We start from the raw sequence: 24,292 nt of genomic DNA on the forward strand, positions 1-24,292 counted from the left end.
ACCATTTGCAAAGAAACTTTTTGGAAAGTCATTATCTACAACTGCTGGGCAGGAGACTTCCTTATCTCTTTGAGGTGCCACCTGCCAATCACTAGACTAAATGTCATTTGTATTCCATAGCAACATTTGAAATCAGATCATCTGGAATATCTCCAATTGGTGAAAAAATCAAATAAAACTTTGTTTTACCTTCATATAACAATGGATAATAACTTAGACGTCCTCATTTGACCATATGATTCTTCCCTCTTGGGAAGCCAATGCATAATATATTTTATTGTAGTTCTAAATAATGTGGACACTTTGACAGTTTTTACACCACAGGAGTAACTTTGTGTAGTTTCTGGTTTTCTAAAACTCATGTAATGAGTCATTTAACCAATATTCATTTTAGGAAGTAAATCTTTTGAGTTAAAAAATATATATAAGCTTTAGTTATTTTAATCTTCTTCCAGAGGAAAAGAAGAAAACATGCGAGTAAGCTAGAAAGCCTCACAGTATTGGGGGGTTATTCCTACTCATTCTGTCAGTCTCTTCTCTAAGTTAGGAGACCATAAGATGATGCAGTTTCCCTGATTTCTGCCCAGGACAGTCCAGGGAAATCCTTCCAAGCAATGTGAGCTCTGGGCCCTCATGCCTTTTGTCGGCAGCTGCTCCTGCTTTAAGATTCTAGTGCTTTGGAACCTCACGTATCAGACCTGTGGATTCCTCTGACCATGGCAAGCTGCCCTGTGTTGCAGGACAAAGTAGCAGCTGTCCATCTCACTTTACCATTTTGTTTGGTACTGAGTGGCTCTTGATGGTCTGTGAACAGGGAAGAAGGGGTCATTCTACACCTGATTTCCAAAAGTTTCCTAATTGATCTATCTTCAGACCAGCCTCTACTGGTCTTCACTTCCACCTACTGAGTGTTGCTTTAATTAAAAACACCCAAAAGTTCACATGTATGGTATTCAAGATCTTCCCTACTCCGACTACACTTCACCTACTTCTTACCAGCTCCCAATATGTATAACAGCTCTGGTCAAAAATGCCATCACTACCCCAAAGTAAATAACATTCTCAGAAAGGCTACATCTAGTAGCTGAATGACTGCTGCTGAAGCTTATATAGATCCTAAATGGGAAAAAAAAAATGAGCCTGGAGATATATATGTTGCAGAGAGAAGAAATAAGCCAAAGAGTAGAGAGAGACTCCTCTGGCCCTGGCTTATACCTGCACACACAGGTAAGCTCCCAGGTAATACAATCAGAAAGTCTGAGACAATAAAATGTAAAGCAGAAGGAATCGAAGGAAGCAAATAAATGCCACTTACCTTGTTGGTTTTGGAGCATTCAAGGGCCTTCCAAATGGCAGTGTTGAAGAAAAGATTGCTAAGTTTATCAAAGGATTAACTCTAATTTTTAGTTATGCAAAAAGCAGAACATCAGTAATTACATGAGAAGACTAACAAAAACAGGAGAGAGGAGGGAGTTACAGACTCCTTCAAATATACACACTTGTAACCTAAACTGATGATGGATTTGATTTGTCAAGAAATTGAATTATCTCATACGTGAATTTTCAAGAAATGCACAAACTTAGCCAGTAAATTAATCTGTATATAAGTTGTTTACATTCACTATAATGGCAAAAACAATTTAAACATTGTATCTGTGTTTAGGGTCTCAACCTCCAATTACTAAATGCCAAAATATATTAGAAGTACAGAATCCAATAACTGTACTCTTTAATGATTCATGAGATTCTGTTAATGCCCTGGAGTGTTATCTATAGGAAGATGGATTATAATTTTGAATACAATGAAAACCCTAAAAATGATGTTTGTGCATGGGTAAGCCAAAGTTTTCCATCATGTACTTTTAGGATAACAGTTCACCCATACGTGCACATGGATATGCCCATAAACCACTGTACCTCAGCCCAATCAGTAGAAACAGAAATGTGGGGAAACATGTTTATGACAGAAGTAGATTGTAGAGGGTTAGAATGATGGCCCATGAAAGAGGGAAGAAGGTAAGCCCAAAGGCTAGCATAGAAATCTCTGATGTGCATATCTGGGAGTTGAAACCAGTGATGTCGTAGATAATACTGTAGGTGAATGAGGTCTCCATTCAGTATGTGGGGTAAAAGCTAACTAGCCAGTGACAGACTCCAATAACTGATTGTTGGTTACTAATTTGGTCCACTCTAAGAATCTACCTCTTATTGAGGACAACAATGAAAAATAAACAAATACAATTTCTGTTTGAAATTATCAGGAATATTTTGCAATGGAAAATCAAGACTCAATATGTTGCTCTGGCAGAGGATCTGAGCAATGTGGAAACCAGAGATGTTCACTTGGAGCCAGTTATCTCCATGTTCACACAGCCTTTGACATCTTGTGCAACTGGAATCCATTCTTTTTGGGGGCAGCCATACAAAAGTTGTTTCTTGACACATCAGATCACCAAGGCAACTCCTGTCTCAAAAATAAATGGCCACAACTTATGGATTGTGTGTCTCAAACAAAGTAGTTAGTTGTTCATTAAGTGCTTATTGATATGATTTGATTTATTAGGGTCTTTACTGTTAAAATTAACTTCTAATCAGATTTCTCAGAGATCTTCAAGTTAAAATATTGATGGTGATGACGATGATGATGACAATTTGTCACAGGAAATCTCCATTTATGTACAAGATACAGGATATTACCCATGGTAATATTCACCCAAATTGATCAAATTACTCACCAAATTATTGCATATATGATAACAGTGGTGTTTTCCTTTTACTCCTTATCAAACAAATAAAAGCAGATCTTTCTCATGCACTCCAGTAATAGTGCTATAACCATAAAATTAGGAATAAAAACTGTATTCCCTGAATTTTGCAAAAGAAAAATGTGTCCCTTGACTAAGATCTCTGCCCGTTGCTGGTGCATTGCATCCCAGCTAAACATTTCCTATGGGGTGGCTCTGACCCTGCCTTCCCTCCTAGCACTTCTCTGCACACTTTCCCTCCATTCACTCTAGCTTAACCTCGCCTGTCTGAGAATAAATACCAAGATGATCTTTCTACCTGGCATATTTTTCCTCATGCTGCTTCCAACTTATTCCACTTGATTCTTCAGATCTCCACCTAAACGTTTATCTCTTTGTCTGGCAAGTATCTATGACCCAAACTGGGTTATTGCCTTTCTGACGTGCTCCCATGACACCCTCTATTAACTCTGAAAGAGCATTTAACATATATTTCACTGTCTTTGCCAGTTCACTTGCCTGTCTGCCCCACTAGACTGCAAGACTGTTGAGGCAAGCTGCCATCATTCTCATTTATCATTGTATCTCCTGTATCCAGCATTGTACCCAACTTAAAAAGTATTTGATGAATGAGTAAAATAAGAAAATGTACTACTTGCTTCTCTGAGAATGTTTTTCCTCCCATACAATTCCAGATCTAAAAGCTGACTAGCTTTAATTTATTGAATTTCTACTTTTTTCCTACAAACCAGGAATGTCTCAGAGTCCATAAATCTGAGAGAAATGTGTGCAAAGCAGAGCAGCATATAACAACAGGATCATTTTCCCACTTTGCCTTTGTCCGGACATTGTGTTGTTTACCTTCCACTGTCTGGCCCATACAATCAATTGAAGTCTTTTTTCAAGGTTTCTGAGCAATATGCATTCTTTGAGCACACTTGGATTTGTGATTTGGATTGAAATATTAAACCTACAAGTGATTTGGAATATCAAAATGAGCATTCATATTACGCTCTTTAGAGAACAGGAAATAGGTTGAGTTTATAGCATTGCTAAGACACATGTGCATTGCAAAAGTTCGTTATGCTAACTAGCTGATTTTAGAGTATCTGTACACATAAAATGACAGAGTGATAAATTTATTACCCAATTTTCTGTTTGTTACAAGGAAGTTGCTTGTCTGGAAAGGCTTCAGAGCCCTCTCCAACTCTACCTCCCATTCTGACTTTTCGTTTCCTGTGTCTGGGAACCTCATTGCTTTCTCTCATGATCATATTAAGTAATTATTCTCATGTGAGGTTACCCTGCTAACCCTCAGCATTTGGCTCACAGCACAGTTATTCCTACTTTAGGGGGATGGGAGATGGAAACCATCCATGACTGCAAGATTGTTCCCATGGCTAAGGAGGGAGAGATGGTTTCAGTCCTGTTCTCATTAGGAAGGTGGTGAGATGTAAAGCATCATGGCCAATGATATTCCTCCATCAAACACTTCAGCTCATAGAAGAGGCTGCTGTGTTCTAAATTTAACATAAAATAGGGAGGCATGAAAGTTTTACTTTTGAGAAACAATTTTCACATGATAAACTATGTGTATCTGTGTGTATGTGTAAATGTTGCACAGCTTCAAGCACTGGGATCGATAAACGATATTTGGGTGATTTCATTTTGAAATATTTCTATGGTGTCTTCATCTCATGGGTTGCTAGGATATGAATGTTATTTCTTTATTATCATACAAGCTTATATAGTTGGTAGAAACAGTGTGGGCACTAAAATGAGAGGATGGGGAATCAACATTACTGTTTCTGAAGTTGATTCTAAGACTAGAGTGTTTAAGTAAGGACTGTTCTAAGAAATTCTGTCAAAATAAATTTGATATACTGAAAAAAAAATGTGAAATACTGCCAGAAATTCTACAACTGCTTTCTGGAGCTACCATATTCTCCCGGGAGTTAGAATAACTGCTTTCTATAGCTACAATTTTATTTTTAACTAGCTCTAGCTTTTCTTGGAAAAACTTTACATTATAAAGTTAATGGTTGAAATTGAATTTAGTAAGAAGACTAAATGTAAATATCACTTAGTATTAATTTTTGGTAGCCTTATTTTTAAGCTTGAACATCAAAAATTTTATAAAACCATGTGCTCTGACATGTTTACTTAAATTTGGAAGATTTGAAGTCCCCAGTGTTCCTGGACTCAGGAAGCAAAGATCAAGTGTTCCCTCAGGAAGATTTAATACCATTCTTCTATGTGCAAAAAAAGAAGTTACTTTTAGAGTTTATATCTCTAGGAGTTTCGTTGACAATGTTTGCCATCTCAACTTTTAAGACAATTTACTTATAGAATAGAGCATCAGTAATGGAAGTTGGTCAGATCTCATAACACTAATCCTAAACATAGGATCCCTATTATTTTTTTTATCAAATTTTATACTAGAAGATAATGGTGATGGCAGTGGATTGGCTAGTTGGTTATTCAGTGACATCAGATCTTTCTTCCAAAAAAAAAAAATCTTTCTTCTATAAATGTTCTTCCTTTATTCATTCAATAGATATTTATTGAGTTCCTACTATATACCAGTCATTGAGAAAATAGCAATGAAGAAAATCATCCTTGCCCTCATGGAGCTTACATTCTAATAGAAGAACAAGACAATAAGCAAGTGCAATAAGTAAATATATTGCATATGGGATAACTGCTAGAGAAAATTAAAATAGGAAAGAAAAATAGAAAGAAGGGGGGGAAGATATTAATTTCAGAGTGGGTGGCTAAAGAATGCCTCAATCAAGGTGACAGTTGAATAAAAACCTAAAACTTAAAAGGACCAAACTATGCCGCTGTCTAAGGCAAGGGCATTCCAGCCAGAGGAAATGTCAAGTGCAAAGGCCCAGAGGCAGGAATGTGCCTGGAGGGTTAAAGGCCCAGCAAGGAAGCTATTGTGGTAAGCAGAAGGGAAAAAGTGGTATCATGAGGTCACAGGGATAAGCAGGTAGGGCATGTGATGGGGGGAAGCAGATAACATAGGGCCTAGTAATAAGGTAACCATATATTTTATCCTTCAAACCAGGATACTTTGAGAGTGAAAGGAGATACTGTCAATCATTGCATCTGGACAACAGGCATAAACCCAGATTGTCCTAAAACTACCAGGGAACATGGTCACCCTACCTGTACATCTTTATAAAGCCCTTATCCTTTTCCTCTGAGTGAGATGGAAAGCTTTTAGACAGTTAAGCACAGATGAGTGACATGATTTGGCATTCTGGCTACTGCATGGAATAGCATGTCCTGAATCAACGAGGGAAAAATATAAAATCTTAAAATACATTAGAACATAGGAATAGTGTTACCTGCAGCTTAACTAGTGTTTGCTTTGTGCCAGGCTAACTTATTCGATCCTCACAATAAACCTATGAAGCACTGCTGTGGCCTGAAAAATGAAGAAACTGAGATGTTTAAGGGATTTCCTCAGGGTTACACAGCTGGCAAGTGGCAGAGCCAGGATTTGGATCCACTGTGATCTCAGAGACCATGCTGTTACACAAGCAGCCATACTGCTTCTATCTCATATACCTCATAAGGCAAACTTTGCAGTCATCCAGATGCAATCCCTTGTATAGAACTATGTTTTCAAAGACTGTCTTCAAAGATAGTCAGACCCTTTTCTCTCCCCCATTAAATTCAACGGCTTCTTTAGTTGTTTATTTAAGACAGAAGTAACACATCATAAAGGAAAATGTGTGCAATACAGAGATTGCTCTCCAGAATAGCATTTATGATGTAAATCTTGCAGATTACATTGGCACATCTGGTAAGCAGACTTTTGTATTCTATACTCATTGTCATGTCAGTGAGGTCAACCAACAAAAACGAGCCAGAAAGTAAAATAATAAACTGAAAAGAAAGGTTGAGTTCTTGATGAACTGCTTACCTAGAAACATGCATCTGCTTACCTGCTCAGAGAAACACATTTTACCAAATAGGTGTCGCACTCAGTTATTGCTGGGAAGGCTGGGCAATGTCTTTGTGAACATGAGACAGAAAATGAGTGTCTATGGCTAGCCCATAGTTTTATTTGGTGTGGAAACATCAGATTTTATTGATGAAACTAAATGCTGCATTCCTAGACTTTCCTTCCTAAGTTTAGTGGATGCACAAGAATTAGAAGGGGAGTGTGAAACACAATGGATGACATTTGGGAATATGTCTCAACTGATATTTATTTATTTATTCATGAGAATACACAGAGAGGAGAGATAGATAGATGAGAGAGAGAGAGGCAGAGACACAGGCAGAGGGAGAAGCAGGCTCCATGCAGGGAGCCAGATATGGGACTCGATCCTGGGTCTCCAGGATCATGCCCTGGGCTGAAGGCAGCGCTAAACCACTGAGCCACCTGGGCTGCCCTCAAATGATATTTAAAAAGAAGTCAGAAATCCTCAATTTCAAAAAATTTACATATGAACTATATGTTTTGTGAACTGATGCCATTGACTGTAAAACTATATAGGGGCGCCTGGGTGGGCTCAGTCAACTAAACGTCCAACTCTTGATTTCAGCTCAGATCATGATCTCAGGGTTGTGAGATGGAGCATCACGTGGGACTCCAAGCTGGATGTGGAGCCTGCTAAAAATTCTGTCTCCTCTCCCTCTGCCCCTCCCCACCGCTCTCTCCCTCCCCACCACTCTCTCTTGCTCTCTCTCTCTCTCTCTCTCAAATAAGTAAATATTTAAGTAAATAATTTTAATACCCCTAATTATAAAAGCAACAAGTAAAGCAAGCAATTATTGAATATGTTAAAAACGTCCACAACCATTACCTGCCAAAGTATGAAAGGTAATGGGCACACATCTCTGCGAAATACCAAACACTGTACTATGTCTTATCCCACATGGGTTTTCTGTCTCATGAAGCAATTCTGCAGAATGTCTGTACCAAGAAAGAAAAAAAAAATCTCTGACTGTTGTGAACCTTTAACTTAATTCCATTAAAAAAGTCTAGAACACTCCAAAATTTCTCCTTTAAAATAATGTAATTTATGTCATAAACACTGTTTTATTTCTGTTGTTTTCCCAGATTTGTTTTTCCTCTGAAAATTAGGAAAACCTAAAACCTAAAACCTATGAAAATTAGGGGAATATTACATAATTTAAGAGCCATAATACTGTGTGAAGTTTTTAAAATTTTTATTGAAACATAATATACATCCAGAAAAATGTACATGTCAGCTCCATGAACTTTCACGAAATGAACACATCTGTATAACCAGAATCAAGAAACAGAAGATTACCTGCTCCCAGAAGTCCCTCAGCCACTGACCACCCTAAATCCCAAGGCAACCATTTTCCTGACTCCTAATAGCATGAATTTGCCTATTTTTGTATTTAACATAAATGGAATCATATGATATATATTCTCCATATGGCTTCTTTTGCTCAACATTATGTTTGTGAGAGTAACTCACATTGTTGTGTTGTACCTTATTCATTCTCATAATTGTGTAGTACTTCCTTGTCTGAATATGCCACAATTTATTATCCACTCTCCTATATGTAGGCACTTAAATAGTTTCTAATTTTGAGCTAATAAGAATAGTGCATGTTCTCATATACATTTTTGTATGCATACAGATGCTGAAATATATATATATACATATATGACCTACATATGTATATAAAATATATGTAATACACATCAACATAGATCTATAAAATATATATTCTAACATGAATATTGATTATAAATCTTTAATATAAATTTTGATCAGTAATTTTGGAGGCATGGCAAGTTACCAAGGCATGGCACAGTATTAGGAATTAAGTACGATTTCCTAAATAGGAATTTTTTTCTAATTCTAAATGCTGTAAAACCTGTGTGGCATTATGTGTGAATTTTGTTCATTGTAATTCTTTGCCTTGTAAGCAAATCTGTTAACTGCTTCCATAATCCCAATGATTCCCAAATCAACTCGTACATTTGCTAAGTGTCTATAGAAAACATGAGTCTAGGATAACCATGACTTTGAGTGGCACATTCTGTTTGAGAATACAAACATATACAATCAAGTTAGCCCAATGCCAGGGTAATTTTAAACTTTGGTGTTTGTTGCAGTTTTTGAGAGCACCAAACACATACACATGAAAAACATTTTGAATGCGAAACGCCTATTAACATTTTCTTTGAAAACAGAAACACTGTCATTTCTCCTTCTCCCAAAATAATATATGCAGCTAAAGCAAAATTATTCAAATTAATTTCAAGAGCTACATAAATAAAATTAGGTTTCAGCATTTTCCATTTCGGCTATAGTAAATGGTTATTTATTTTAAAATGTTAAAACACGGGATCCCTGGGTGGCGCAGTGGTTTGGTGCCTGCCTTTGGCCCAGCGCGTGATCCTGGAGACCCGGGATCGAATCCCACGTCGGGCTCCCGGTGCATGGAACCTGCTTCTCCCTCTGCCTATGTCTCTGCCTCTCTCTCTCTCTCTGTGACTATCATAAATAAATAAATAAAAATTTTAAAAAAATGTTAAAACACACCATGAAACAGAGATTTAAAAACCATGATTGCAGACAGTAAATGTTATGAGAGTTTAAGTTGAATTGATGAAATTCTCCACACAATCTCCCTGAGGTTAATTTTGTTAAATGACATATCTTGTGTTTGTTGCTAGGTAAAACTTGGAGGTTTAATTGTAATCTGGTTACTACATTATATATATACTACATATACTATATATACTACCTTATACTAAAATAAGATTGGTAAGGGAGGGTTGCTGTAGAAATTTACCAAGTTGGTCGCTTCTGAAACAGAATAAAATCCTTCTTAATGTCATCCACAAAATTTGTGGAACATCCCTAAAAAGAAATTTTATTCATCAAAACCACTGGCTCAATTTCAAATGGAACTTACAGTGGTCTTACAATGCATATAATATGTACTCTAAGAAGGTATCAAGAAGTATATGAAATGTGTGAGCGCTGGGTTTTGAAATCTTATGAATATGCATTTAAACTTAGTGATTTGTTGAAACTTTTCCTGCTTTTTGTTCCAAGGAAATAATTATCTTCACAGTAATATTTTCATTGGTGTTATGGAGTGACCTTAAAATTGCCTCCAGCTCCTGGGCCATCATAAAGGAAGGAAAGTGAATCTGGAAGTAGTATACACTGAAAGGGATATTCCAGGGCCTCATCTGCAAGCACTGAGTACTCAAGTCTTCTGCTTTCTACTGATTGTCTGACCCTGGGGTGGGAAAACTACAACCAGTGGGCCAAATCTGACCCAACGCCTTTTTTAAAAAAATGAACTTTTATTGGAACGCAGCCATACCCATTACTTACATAAATAGTTTTGACAGACACCATATGGTCTGCCAAGGCTAAAATATTTGCTATCTGGCCATTTACCAAAAAAGTTTATCAACCCTTGTGGCATCTCACCGACTACCCTGCACCTACTTTTCATCCCTGCCTCTCATTCTCCTTCATTTTGTTCCCTAGTAGTCAAAGCTCAAAACGTGAACTTCAAAAATATTACTGCATCTTCATAATCTTTGCTATTTTAAGTGGCTTAGGCCTCCAACTGCCAAAAAGTAAATGGGCATAATCCCAACAAATCAAAATATGTTTCTTTTTTTTTAAATGGTCTGTGACTGATCCTGAAAAAAAAATCATTTGATCTCTCAAATCATTATTTTTATATGAAAAAATAATGAAGGGCCCTCCAGCTCATGAAGTCTCATTAGGCCTAATGATACCTAGTAGGCTTGTTCCTGAGGTGACTACTAACAGAAGAACAGCCAAGGGCTGTTACCGTCTCTGTCTTTGCCATTTAGTTATCACACATCAGAACTTTGGCCTCATTGAGGGTCTTAGTGACCAGATATTCATAAAATCTATTAGACAAATCTTGCATTTCTGATTAAAATTGAAGAAGTTTTTTTTTTAATGTTTATTTATTTATGATAGTCACAGAGAGAGAAAGAGAGAGAGGCAGAGACACAGGCAGAGGGAGAAGCAGGCTCCATGCACCAGAAGCCCAATGTGGGATTCGATCCCGGGTCTCCAGGATCGCGCCCTGGGCCAAAGGCAGGCGCCAAACCGCTGCGCCACCCAGGGATCCCTAAAATTGAAGAAGTTTTAAATTAGAAATGTTCATAGCATTACAAGAGCGATAAGATGACCAGAACTTTGGGTCACCAATTAAGGTGACCAGATCTTTGGGCAGCCATTCATGTTTCAGTTAAGAAAAAGAAGAAATAAGACTTTTCTATCTATTTCAGGAAAATTTCATACGGAAAAAAAAAAGGGACTGTCTAAAATTCTTAAAGACAAAACCTTTACATATTTGAAATTATTTTATCAGAAAATCACTACACTTTAGATCTTTTCAACAGGCCAATTTAAATTACATGGTCATAATTTAAAATAAATGAATTTTTTATCTCTGCTATAAAATTCAAAGAATGTTTCTTTGATAGTGGACCAAAGGGCCATGTCATAGACAAAGGAGAAGTGGGGAAAGGATAAGAAATACTGTGTTCATTTTTTATACACTCTGTGTGTGTGTGTGTTTGTATACATGTAATTGTGTGGCATCAGATATTTTCTGTGTATTTCTCAGTTGTTGAGGGAAAGAAGGAGGTGCTACAGGGGATGGAAAAAAGAAGACAGGGTTGGATGATGCATTCATCCCTGGGACTCAATTCTTAGATACTGTATAATTCATCAGATACACAGAAGACAATTCATATATATTTAGGAAGAGAAGAGGTGGAAGGAGGGAGGGAAAGAAGCAGGGAGCATAGACTCTCAGAATATGAGGAGTCAACGTCTTTAGTTCCAATTGTGTGAACCAGAACACTGAGCTATTTATTTTTTTTTCTTTATTTTTTTTTCACTGAGCTATTTATAATCTTACAGAGATGCTAATTCAAATTGGTCCTGCTTTCAGGCTGAAATAATACATGCAATCTCTCAGCTGATAGACCAGGATCCACCTCTACTGTGGTTTTGATATTCTTTACTTGTTTGCAATAACTCTTATAACTCTTAACTCAATAACTCTTAACTCTCATGAAATGATAAATGTTTAATAGGTTGTGGAATTGGTCCAGAAAACAAAGCTGGTACAGAATTGATAACATCTAATAAGTTGTTATTGCTTAGCCAGAAATTTTGGATAAATGAGTGAGTGGAGAAAGTAAGTGCCTTAGGGCTTAATATTTGTCACTTGATCCCTTGTTAGGTTCCTTGATCCTCAATGCCTCCCCTCATTCTGTTGAAACTACCTCTTCTCTGCTAAAGACATCCATGACCCATAACTAATGACCAATTTGGTAAATTTCATCTTATATATATTTTACCACTATTAAAAATAATTTGTTTGAAACTATGGACCTAAATGAAAATGTAAAAGTATAAAACTTTAGGGGCAAAAGAAAGAAAATCTTTAGGATCTAGGACTAAGTAAAGAGTTCTTAGAGTTGGTACCTGAAGGACAATCTATGAAAGAAAAAATTGATAAATATAACTTCATCAAAACTTAAAACTCTTACTCTGCAAAGGACCCTTTTAAGAGGAAGAAAAGAAAGCTACAGAACAGAAAAGAATATTTGCAATCAACAAATCCAACAAAGGCTAATATCTAGAATATGTAGAAAACTCTCAAAACTCAACAACAAAAAACAAATAGAAAATGGGGAAAAGATATAAACAGAAATTTTACTGAAGAGCATATACGATGACTCAATAAACACATGAAAAGATGTTCAACATCATCAGCCATTAGGGAAATGCAAAATAGAAACCACAGTCAGATACCGCTACACACCTATCAGAATGGCTAAAATAAACATACGTTTCTGGTGAGAATGAAGAATTGTAGAATCACTGTAGCAAGGAGTTTAGATATTTATTATAAAACTAAACATGCAATTACTGTCAGATCCAGCAATTGTACTCTTGGGCACTTTTTCCAAAGAAATGAAAATCATGTTCATGCAATTATTTCATGCATGTTCATAGTAGCTTATTTGTAATAACCAGAACCCACAAAAAATTCAGACATAGTTCAGTGGGTGAGTGGTTTAAACAAACTATGGTACATACATTTCATACAGTACTACTCAAGATTAAAAAGAAGAAAAAAAAAGAAAAAAAAAGATTAAAAAGGAACAAGCTATTGATATATACAACAACTTGGATAAACTGCAAAGGAACCAGGCTGAGTGAAAAAAGCCAATCTCAAAAGATTATATACTATATGGTTCCATTTATCTAACATTCTTGAAATAGAGACTGAGGACAGATCAGCGGTAATTAGGAGTTAGGAATGGGGAAGGGGAGGCAAAGGAAGTGTGGTTATAAGAGAATATCATTAGGCATCCTTGTGGTGAAGGACCTGTTTCATATCTTGATTGGTGATGGATACATACACCTACACATCAGAAAATTATGTAGAACTAAATATAAACAAATTACTAACATTGGAGGAATATGAATAATATTTCTGGATCATATTAATATAAAAAATGGTAGTACCAGTTTACAGTCCCACCAGCATTATCTGACAGTTCCAATTCCTCCACATGCTCACCAACACTTACTATCAGTCTTATTCATTACAGCCATTCTAATGATGTGTGATGGTATCTCATTGTGGTTTTAATTTCTATTTCCCTAAGAGACTCATAATTATGAGTACTTTCCATTTTAGTTTTCTTAGCTATTTGTATATCTACTTTGGTGAAATGTCTAAATCTCCTACACTCTTAAATTGTTATTTGTCTTTATATTGGTTTAATTGTAGGAGTTTTTTATACACTCTAGACTGAAGACCTTCATCAGATATATGATTTGCAAATATTTTTCCCACTCTCTGGCTTTTCTCTTCATCTTCTTAATGGTGTCTTTTGAGGAACAACATTTTTAATTTTGACTAAATACAATTTATCAAATTGTTCTTTTATGGATCATGTTTGTGGTGTCATATCTATGAAATATTTCCTAAGCCAAGATCCCAAAAAAATTATCCAATGTTTTCTTTAACAGTTTTACATTTTAGCTCTTACATTTAGATGTATGATCACAATTAATTTTTGTGTAGGATATGAGGTAAGTATATAAGTTCATTTTTTTTTTGCATAGACATATACAATTGTTCCAACACCATTTTTTAAAAGATTACCCTCTCGTCATTGAATTGCATTGGCACCTTTGTCAAAACTCATTTGATGATCAATGTAAGATATTATTTCTGGACTTTCTTTTCTGTTCCAATGACCTATGTGTCTATTGTTATGCCACTGCCATCCTATCTATATTTATAACTTACTGTAGTTTATAGTAAATTTTTAAACACATGTTGTAAGTCATACTTTGTTCTTTTTTTCAAAATTGTTTTGCTTATTCTAGGTTCTTTACCTTTATATATAAACTTTAGGATGAACTTATTCATTTCTTTGATTTTAGACAGGAATTGTATTGACCCTTTAGATGAATTTGGAGAAAACTGTCATCTTAACAGTATTGATTCTTCCAATCCATAAACATGTATTTAAATACCTGATTTCTCCAATATTTTGTACCTTTCAGTACACATCATACAATTCTTGTGTCAAATGTATTCCTAAATATTTGACACTATTTTGAATAAAATTGTCTCTTCATTTTTGGATTTTTGGATTTTCCATTGCTGATATATTGAAATGCAACTGGTATTTGTATATTTGTAGCCTGTGACCCTGCTGAACCCCTCACCATTACTCTTGCAGCAACAATTTTTTTTCTGCTATTGTGTCATGGTAAAGAATACAATGACTATTAAAACAGTTTGGTGCCACTGTTTGATTCATGCCAAGGCACCAGTGGTTTTACCCACCATTGCTTTTGTACAACAGGGCAAAAGGCACTAATCTGCTAGTGTTACCTTGATCTTGCAGGCCTCATGAAAGGTTCTCAGGGATCCTCAGGAGTCACAGACAGCAATTTAAAAAAACCACAGATCTAGAAGATCTCCAAATCTGAAATGATATGATTTTATAAATCTAAAATAAATATTGGTTATCAAATTTGTCTTAATAATATTTGGTTAAATGACTGATTTTCATGGCAGTTAATATTCCTTAGCAAGGACAAGTATCTCTAAGTAATCGAGTGTCTAGAAAAGGAACCCTGGCATCACTGTAGACTAATTATATTAGACTCCAAATTTGTATGTTTTCTGTTCTAGGTTGCACTAAAAATAAGCAAAATGCTTACACTAGAGATGTGGTACATATCAAATATCAAGCTTAGAAGCAAAACTAGGTTGTAACCTATATGTCTTGAGTAGTAGAATTTAATGTTATGCCATTTCCAAATAACCATAAATAAGACAAAGTTATATCAAACTCCTTTTCAAAATCTTTTTAAAAGCCTTAATTTTACACTATCATACTAACAGACTCTTGACTGGAAGCTTAAAATAGCTACTTATCTACTATTTTTTTCCTGCATTTATATATAGTCAGGACTACATTTTAAATATGATACTTTATAACTTACTGGACAAATTTACTAAATATTTTAGCTTTTTCCTAGAGAGTAATAAAATACTGTTGATTCATTCAAGGTAAATTCATAGGCTCAATGCTTCAATCTACGGGATTCCATAGGTTTTGACATCCTTAATCCTTTTGGGTAGAAAAAAGCGCAAAAAAACCTAAAATAGTCACAGATGGGAAAAAAGAAATTGGAAAAAATTAATCATATAAAATGAAGGGAAGAATTGAGGTAAGATTAGGGATAATTGGAGTTGATAATAGTTTCAGAGAAACCAGTTATAGACTGGAGTTCTGATGTGAAAAAAAAAATCACATAATTTATGAGCTGGCAAAGAACTTAGAGATAAGAAATGCTGGGCCAGAACTAGAGAAGGAAAGCAAGGCCCAAAGATTTCTGATAGGACTGGAGCTGGAGGTCAGGATTTCCAACTTCCCCCTTAAGATGTTCCATTCTTCTCTCTTTCCATTAATTATAACTTCTGTGGTTTTAATACTCTGTATACCATACATAGCACTTCCCCAAAAGATAGCCAGTTTAAAACTTCAATGGTAAATTGTTAAAATGCATGTCATTCTTAGGTGAAGTATCATTACATGACTGGTAATTCAGACATCAGGTCTGTTTATCTATTTCAATTTATGTCTCAACTATTGGAAATCTTGAAGTTTTAGTGTCTAATGACTTTCTATTATTAAATATTCAAAATCCCCTCAACCTTATGTTCTATAACACATCAGCTTCAGCATCAATTATATTCTCCCCTCCCCCACCAAGACACATACAGTCCCATTTCTTTATGCTGCCTACCATTTCTTGGTTGGGTCATTATTTCTTTTTTATATATATAAATTTATTTTTTATTGGTGTTCAATTTGCCAACATATAGAATAACACCCAGGGCTCATCCCATCAAGTGCCCACCTCAGTGCCCGTCACCGAATCACCCCCACCCCCCGCCCACCTCCCCTTCCACCACCCCTAGTTCGTTTCCCAGAGTTAGGAGTCTTTCATATTCTGTCTCCCTTTCTGATATTTCCCACTCATCTTTTTTCTCCTTTCCACTTTATTCCCTTTCACTATTTTTTATATAATTACACATAGGATGATTAATTTCCTATGACCTCATGACATACTTCACAGTGAGGAACTAACTCCAGTTCTTAAGATTTTGTGTATTAAATCATTAAATAAGTGGCATGCCTTCTAATATGCTATTGGTTTTCCCTTTTCCCTACTTATCACAATTCTTGATAAGTCTTTTGTAGCTACTCCCTAAGTCTATATGTGGGGAATTTCTACCAGTTTGTTTTGTTTTGCTTTGTTCTGCTTTGGTTTTGCCTACAGGTTTCTTTTGAATAAGTACCAGCATTTACTACCATAAATTGCTGATTAAAAGAAACAATAAGACTTTTTCATTAGGTTTTGGGCCTTACTGTGTGTCCAGGTCAGACCACTTATTTTCTCTGATTAACTATGCTTGCACTTTGTTACAAGAAAATATAAGTCTCCAGTCATGACACATATAAAGTCTTTTCTCCATCTGGGAAAAGCCAGGGTTCATTTTTTCCAACATAGATCTCCTCTCTGTTAGGAATGAAATCTTAAAGTATTGACATGTATATTTGGCACTGACCTGGTTATTTTAATATTGAGTCCTTCTAATGTTTCTTCTCCATTCAATGATCCTTTGGTTTCATGCATGCAAAATAAAAAGTCTCGGGTACCCTTCTTCTAGATTGGCATCCTTACAGCAAACAGAGTTACTCCAAAGACACATTTTTTTTCATTCCCAGCCTTCAAGTTAGTGAGACTGTTGAGGATAATAAGCCCATATCTTGGGTGAGCCATCTTTCTTCGAAGGAAGAAACCTTCCTGGCTTTGGATCACTGGTTTCAAAAATTATTTTACTCTTTTTTTCCCCCTGTCCTCCACTTGGTTGTTATTAACAGCTATATATTTCAGATTCTAAAAAGTTAAGAGCTAAGCAAAAACTGAAACACTGAATATTCAAAAGTGTAAGCTACAGACAGCAAGAAGTAGCAACAATCCCATGTTTCCCATGGGAGTGCAGTGCCCCACAGGAGCTAACACTTAGGTCTGTGATGGGCTAGGCCCTGTTCTAAGTGCTTTGCATGGATTAATTCACTTCAGACCCGCATCCACCATATGATATAGAGTCTCTGTTCATCTCCAGTATTCTCCTAGGTACAGCTAACCTGTCTAAGTTATGCCAGTGGACATCTGTGATTCTGGATCCTATGCTCTTTGCCATTGTACCATACCACCCTCTCCTTCTTTTGACTCCCGTGGAACGTTGCTTATAGCTTCTCTAGGAATTGTTCTGTCGTCCGTCTTCCAGGTAGCAATTTCCTTGGGAATGAGGCCTTTCATTGTTTGTGCCATCTTCTACTGCCCTGTACCTCCTGACCTGGGGGATCATCCTTCACATTCTCATGGAAAAACAGGACAAAAAGTAGAGACTGATAACAACAGGCTGTACACATAGCTCACTCTTCCAGATGCTTACTTCTGCTAATCCTTCTGTTTGGAAGGATTATTCTCATCTGTTGCTCTGAGGTAGCTGCCTTCATTTCCTGGAGGAGGGGACTGAAAAGCAATGAGGTTAATCAACATGCCAAGATCACACAGAAACATAGCAGAGCTATTAACTGCCATGCCAAGCCACTTGATTTAATAAAAAGAAGTGCTTCTCCATCCCCCAGGGTCACTGAGGGCACCCAGTACCAGAATTGAGAATGTTTATGGGGTTGCTGCTTCTGCTCTGCCTTTTGTCATACACTCCAAATTTGGGGCTGGTCAGGAGACAAGAGGAGCCTGTCGAAGGAAAATGTGTGTGGCTAGAGTAGAAGCCACGGTTTTTACTTCATTTATCTCTATTAAAACTCTGCCTCAATCCTGAAGCAATTAAAACATAAAAGCAAAATCCATTCTCAGTCACGCACAGTGATTTATTTTATTGTATCCTATCTGAGATCTGCAATAGCCAGAGAGCATGTTCTCATTAACTGCCTGTCCTGGGCATCACAGGCATGATAATTAACTCAATGTGTGCTTTTGGAAGTTGTTCTTGTTTACTACTCATTTGACTATTCAACTTCTACATCCCAGCCCTTCTGCCAGCAAGAAAGAAAATCTTAGAACCCCACTTTTTGAACAGTGGTACCCGTTCCATCATCTTCAATTCCAAATGACACTACCATAATTCATGTTGAGATGAGGAGAACATTTAATCTGAGATTTACAGCTACTATAGACTGTATTCATAAATCCCTCATTCCTGTCTAGGATGGGTGGAGTGGCATGAAGGAAAGAAAAGAATCCCTCAGCCGCACCGGATGGGCTGGAAGGAAAATTAGCACACACAAAAAATGTGCCACTGGTTTTATTTATCCCATTATTAAGATGCCATGACAATAACAAAAGTAATGTCCAAGTAATAGCATTAAATGGCAGAAGATGACATCTGGAATAGATAAAGAGGGATAAATTCATTCCTATTATCTTATTTTCCTTAAGCTGTACATAAATGGTACATTTCCATTTATGACTACAAATTATAGCAGTTCAAAATAACTAATGTTTGTGTGGGACAGATTCAGTGTGCAGAACTCTTTCATATGCATTTTCCTGATTGAACCCCCCAGAATGTCATCATACCATTGTTGGAGGTATGAGAACCACCCCATTTAACAAATAAAGAAATGAGACAGATTTACCCAAGGTTGCATAGTAACAGGTAGATCTTGGACTTCAACCTAAGTCTTCTGAGCTCACAACCTAAGTTGAATTTAGGGAGAAAAACAGCCTTGTTCTGTACTGCCATGCTGGTGAGGCCTAACACATTAGGCTATAACATTTGGGTCTTGCATAACAGCGAAGTCACCCAGTATTTAACTATACTTTTCTGTACTGATGACTTTAGGGACTACTGGGGCGAGGGGGTTGTGGGATGCAGGCCCTAAACTACTATGATTTTTTATTTCATATGTCTATATTTTATACTATTTCTGCTCCTCCTGCACTATCTGGTTGTCAGCTATCATATTTTGTTGATCATGGTGCTTCTAGAGCAGCGGTTCTCCAGGTACAGTTGATGAGCCAGCATTGTCTGCATCACCTGGGAACTCCCTAGAAATGCAAATGTTGTGTGTAAACTCTACTTTGATAAATAAATAAAATTAATACAATAATAAAATAAATTCACAGCCCCCACCTCAGATCTACTAAATCAGAAACTCTGGGAGTGCAGCCCAGCAATCTGGCTCCATGAACCCTCCATGTGATTCTGATGCTGGGAAAGCTTGAGAACCACAACAGTGGAGCAATGATTCTCAACCTTGGCTGTACCTTGGAATCACCTGAGAGCTTTAAAAACTAGTGAGGCTTGGATCCCAGCCCCAAAGATTCTGGCTTATAGGGTTTTCAACCTTAGTGCTATAGACATTCTGGGCTGCTAATTATTCACTGGGGAGGACTGCTCTCTACCCGCAAGACGTTAAGAGCTTCTGTCCCCTAACCCAAATGTAATAACCAAAAATGTCTCCAAGCATTGCCAAATGTCCTCTTGGGGGCAAAATTGCCCCAAGATGAAAAGTACTAGTGTAGGGGCATGGCCCAGGGACTGGGATTCTTAAAAGCTCCCTAAATCATTCCAATGTACAGGCAAGACTGAGAGCTATGACTCTGGAGGGTTCCTAGTAACAAGCAGCTTCAGATGTATACCGGGCCAAAAACACAATAAAAGCCCAACTTTATAGCATTGTGTGTAAAGTAAGAGCAAGTCATCCTGCGATGAAGACTAAAGTAATTTGCCCATTAGGTAAAGTACATGAGCTTGGGGGCAGAAATTTTACATCAACGATTGGCTCATTACATTTTTGCTTATTTCTGGTTGTTATGTTCCAGAAAACTGACATAACCAGGTACACTGCACATATATGAAAGGTTCCAAAAAGTAGACATTGCTTTGTACTAAACATAGTGGTGGTCAGAGATCCTGCTTTGGGATCCAGTCATTCTAAACACAGGTTGCTTATGAATGTTCCCTGCAGTACAAAGTCCTTAGGTAACTAACTCTGCTCTTGACAGGTAAAAAAATGCAGCCTGTCAATTTTATATTGGTTTGGACATAATCCAAACCAGCCACACACATACATAATTTCTACATTAATTTCTGCCATTTAGAGGTACCATAGTTTTCAGGTGATGATCAGGAACTATATTTCAACTATAGAAAAATTCCCTAGGCTAGAATCAAGGAAAGTATCCTTCAGTAAAATCCGTACTCTGTAGATCGCCTTCTCCTGCCTCAGCAAGCAGTCTGTGTTGTTCCTTGTAGCCACTTGAGAATGTGATTAGGCCACAGAACATGCATCATGGCCAAGTATCTGCTCTGTGGTTCTTACCAGGCTGGACTGTCTCACAGCAAAGAGTGTGGCATCTCCTCTTTAACCTGACGTCTTAAACAGAACAGTATTCTCTCACTGTGTCAAATGACACAGTGCATGTGCACTGGCAGGTGCATGGTTTCTTTCAACATAGGAAATGGAAATACTGCTCTGGGATACTGATGAACAACTTTTAAATAAGAAGTAAATTACAAGATGAATGTGTTTTCAGGGCAAAATTGGCAGTATATGATTCAAAAGATGAGAATATTTTCCTGAATTAATGAGTTGGGATCATTAATTCTTTCAATACCTACTGTGTACTAGGGACCATGTGATGTCCTTGGAAGTTATAAATATGAGGGTTCATAATAGCATAGGGCCTTCTATGGCAAAAAGAAGCTATGATTACCTGGTGCCTGATTAACCCTTTGAACCATTCCAACTTGTCAGTTTGTCAGAGTAGTTTGGTTTTTCTTTCACTGAATTGATAGTAGCTTGTTAACATTAATGAAATCAACTAGTTCCTTTGCTGTGGTCTAGATTTATCCTGTACAGCTCCTTATTTTTTCCTATCCTAGCCTAAATTCTTTCATTGATGTGCCTTTAAAAATCAAAACCTTTTAATTAGGCATTAGAACTGCTTACCAAAAAAGTACTCTAGGCAAAAAAGATCATAAAAGACTGTTAAAAGGTATTATTTCCATATGTTCCCACTTTTTTAAAGGGCATATGCTTTTATGTACAAAGGAAGTTTTCTGGAAGAAAACATTTAACAATTAACAATGGTTGCCTTTGGGAAGAGAGTTTAGGGGCCTTGATTGGAAGGGAGATTTGCTTTTCATTATATGTTTTTATACAGATTAATTTTTTACCATTTTAAATACTGTTTTCAATTTTAAGTGCTAGTAAAGAACAGAAAGGATGAATTCCCAGTAGTCTTTCAGAAGTTCTAAAATATCTCTTCTAAATAAAAGAAAAACAGAACAACACTCTATGCCTCTTTGATTCCCTCTTTCTTTTGTATATGCTTTATTGCTAAAACAGAGTATGCTGAGACTTGGAATATAAAATTACTCCTACACTGGTTCTATGAAGAAAGAGATTAGCAAGCAGGACCTACCTGAGATTGGATGGGAGCTAGGAAGAAGTTACCCCAGGCAGTGGCCTAATTTCCCCCGGCTGCATTAGGACAGTTACTATCCATATATCCTTTCAAAATAAAGAGGATAGATTGGAAATGTCTCACTGTGATTGTCCAGAAATTTCCTCCAATTATTTCTTTTTTTATTTTTTTAAGATTTACTTGTTTACTTGCAACAGAGAATACAAGCAGTGGGAGGGGCAGAGGGGACAAGGAGAGAGAATCTCAAGTAGACTGTGCTGAGTATAGAGCCCCACTGAGGGCTTTATCTCAAAACCCCAACTGAGCCACCCAGGTACGCCCCTCCAGTGCTTTCTTTCCTTTCCCTTTGTCTTTAATTCCCAAGAAGAATCAATGCTCACTCCTGGGGAAAGGAAAAATAACAAAACTCTGCTTATGCCAAAAAATAACAAAACTCTACATAATATCTTTTTGGTGCCCACCAATTCTATATCTTTCCCTTTAGTCCTTCCTCTGCATCTAACCTTAGTTGAAAGCTTTGGCAAGCATGAAAAAGGAAAAAAAAAATTCAATTGCAATTGGAAAGGCCTGAAACAATAGATGCTCAGTTGTGGTTTTTTCTGGATCATTTTTCTTAGCATTTGTCATTTAGACCCTCATAGGACTTCAGAGTCTCCCTTATTAAGCAATAAACATCTTTTTTTCTCATTATTGTATGTGTGAATTAGGAAATCCATCCACGTGGATTTCAGGATCCTCTGTTTCTGAAATGAACCAACTGTAACAGCTCAATCATTCCAAAGCATATCTTGCAACAATCCTTAGGCATTTTATTCACCTCTCTGTGAAACTTACATTTGTGGGACAAAATACTAAATTCTCATTCTATAAAAAGTAGTTTTCAGGTTTTCTTCTCTTTATGGAGGGAGATTCATCTCAGAAATAGTGTTTTATATCTTTACTTGCATCAAGCATTAACAACCAGCAATCAGCAGTGGTATCATTATTTGTTAGTTTCATGAAAATTGTCAGGAGTTTAGTGCAGGGTTCCTGTGAAAAACCCACCAATTGTCCTTGGACAAAAGTTTATGCAGAAATTATGAGGAGATACTAACCAAGACTCGTTAGAGTGCAAGGGAAAAAAAAGAGAGATGAGAGGCAGAATTGGATTCCTCAATTCAAAGGTCGTTTCAGAAAACTATTTAAAAGAATGGGAAATATACAAGAAACAAACTGAAAGCTGCTAAAGGAGAGGTGGGTAAGGGATTGGGTTATTGCCTGATTGGCATTAAAGACAGCACTTGGAATGAGCACTGGATCTTGTCTGCAGCTGATGAATCACTAAATTCTACCCCTGAAATGAATAATACATTATATATTAATTAAATTGAATTTAAATGTAAACATTTTTTTAAAAAAGAAAGGGAAATATGTCTGAAGACTAAAAAGAGAATTTCTGAAATAAACCATACAAGGTTTTAGACATAAAAATAGAATTTTAGAGAGCCCTACACTACTAAATTCTCAAAATGAGTATTATGTTGATGACCACATTGGCCATGAAATTAAACCTCACATAATCTTTTAGATAGGTCAGAACAGAAATTCAAAGCTCAACTCAGATCTACTCAGGCAATAGGTACTTTGCAGAAGAAGAAAAAAAAAGATAGGTTCATCAAGTTAGTTGGATAGTGTTTCCTATTGAGTGGAATAGATTTCAATTCGTCACTAAGCAAAACTTAGAAAGGAAATCAATACCATTTTTACCCTTGAAAAGGCATCATGAATTCAGCACGGATGTCCCTTTTAGGTAGCTGAGCTGTTATTTAAGCCCATGCTCCAGGTATAATACCTAATTAGATAAATATCAGCAACTCACAGGGGTCTTTGTGTTCCTGCTACTTACTGGAGCCACTAGAGGGTATCCATCCATTCCTTCCAGTAAAGGTTATAAATTGTCAACATGGAAGACTAGATTTTCCTGCAAATGCTACAAACAGAACACAGTAACCATGTTTCTGTATGATAAAGGGAAGTTTAAGTCTAAATAAAGAAAGGCCACTTAGGACACGCCTGGTGAAGCAGTCAGCCCCATATGCACAGAGGAAAAGCTAAGTTCAAAATTAGGATGTTAAGCACCTAAGTCAGTACATTCCTAAACCACTTCCTTTTTCCAGGATTCATCATAACCTCGCATTCAGAGCCTGTGCTGCTTGTCAGGAGATAATATAATCCTCTGATGCTACTACTTGAAAGTTAGCTTTATTCATGGTTTAGTAAAAATAGACAAGAGATGACTGCTGTGTCTCTGTCAAGCTGTCACCCCAACCCTAACCTTTTGCTGCTCTCTGAAAAGTAGGCAGTATGACTACTTCACATAAGATCAAAGGTTCATCTCTTCTGTTAGTATATTTATCATTCTTTACATTTTTCCAGATTAAAAAAAAATTGCTAAGGCTTTAAAATATTTTTAAA

The 24,292-nt window shown here is 36.6% G+C and overlaps 1 protein-coding gene and 1 long non-coding RNA gene across 5 annotated transcripts in view; one reads left to right on the forward strand and one right to left on the reverse strand.

The window, feature by feature from the left end:
• EDNRA (endothelin receptor type A) overlaps positions 1-24,292 on the forward strand; it is a 56,648-nt gene that overhangs the window by 5,942 nt on the left and 26,414 nt on the right. The gene's annotated exons all lie outside the window — the stretch shown is intronic.
• Positions 831-24,292, reverse strand: part of LOC144282520 (uncharacterized) — a 127,789-nt gene continuing 104,327 nt past the window's right edge. The window contains exons 3-6 of one of the 4 annotated variants that reach the window (XR_013350988.1): positions 17,832-17,911; positions 14,688-14,781; positions 7,571-7,680; positions 831-2,464 (exon numbers count right to left, since the gene is read on the reverse strand). This is a non-coding gene — a long non-coding RNA (uncharacterized LOC144282520). Of the gene's footprint in view, positions 2,465-7,570; positions 7,681-7,920; positions 9,245-14,687; positions 14,782-16,937; positions 17,912-24,292 lie in introns of those variants that run through there. The other 3 variants (XR_013350986.1, XR_013350989.1, XR_013350987.1) reach the window with 3 other exon arrangements.

This window comes from Canis aureus, chromosome 13, assembly GCF_053574225.1.
Source record: "Canis aureus isolate CA01 chromosome 13, VMU_Caureus_v.1.0, whole genome shotgun sequence".
In the NCBI taxonomy this organism is placed as follows: Eukaryota; Metazoa; Chordata; class Mammalia; order Carnivora; family Canidae; genus Canis; species Canis aureus.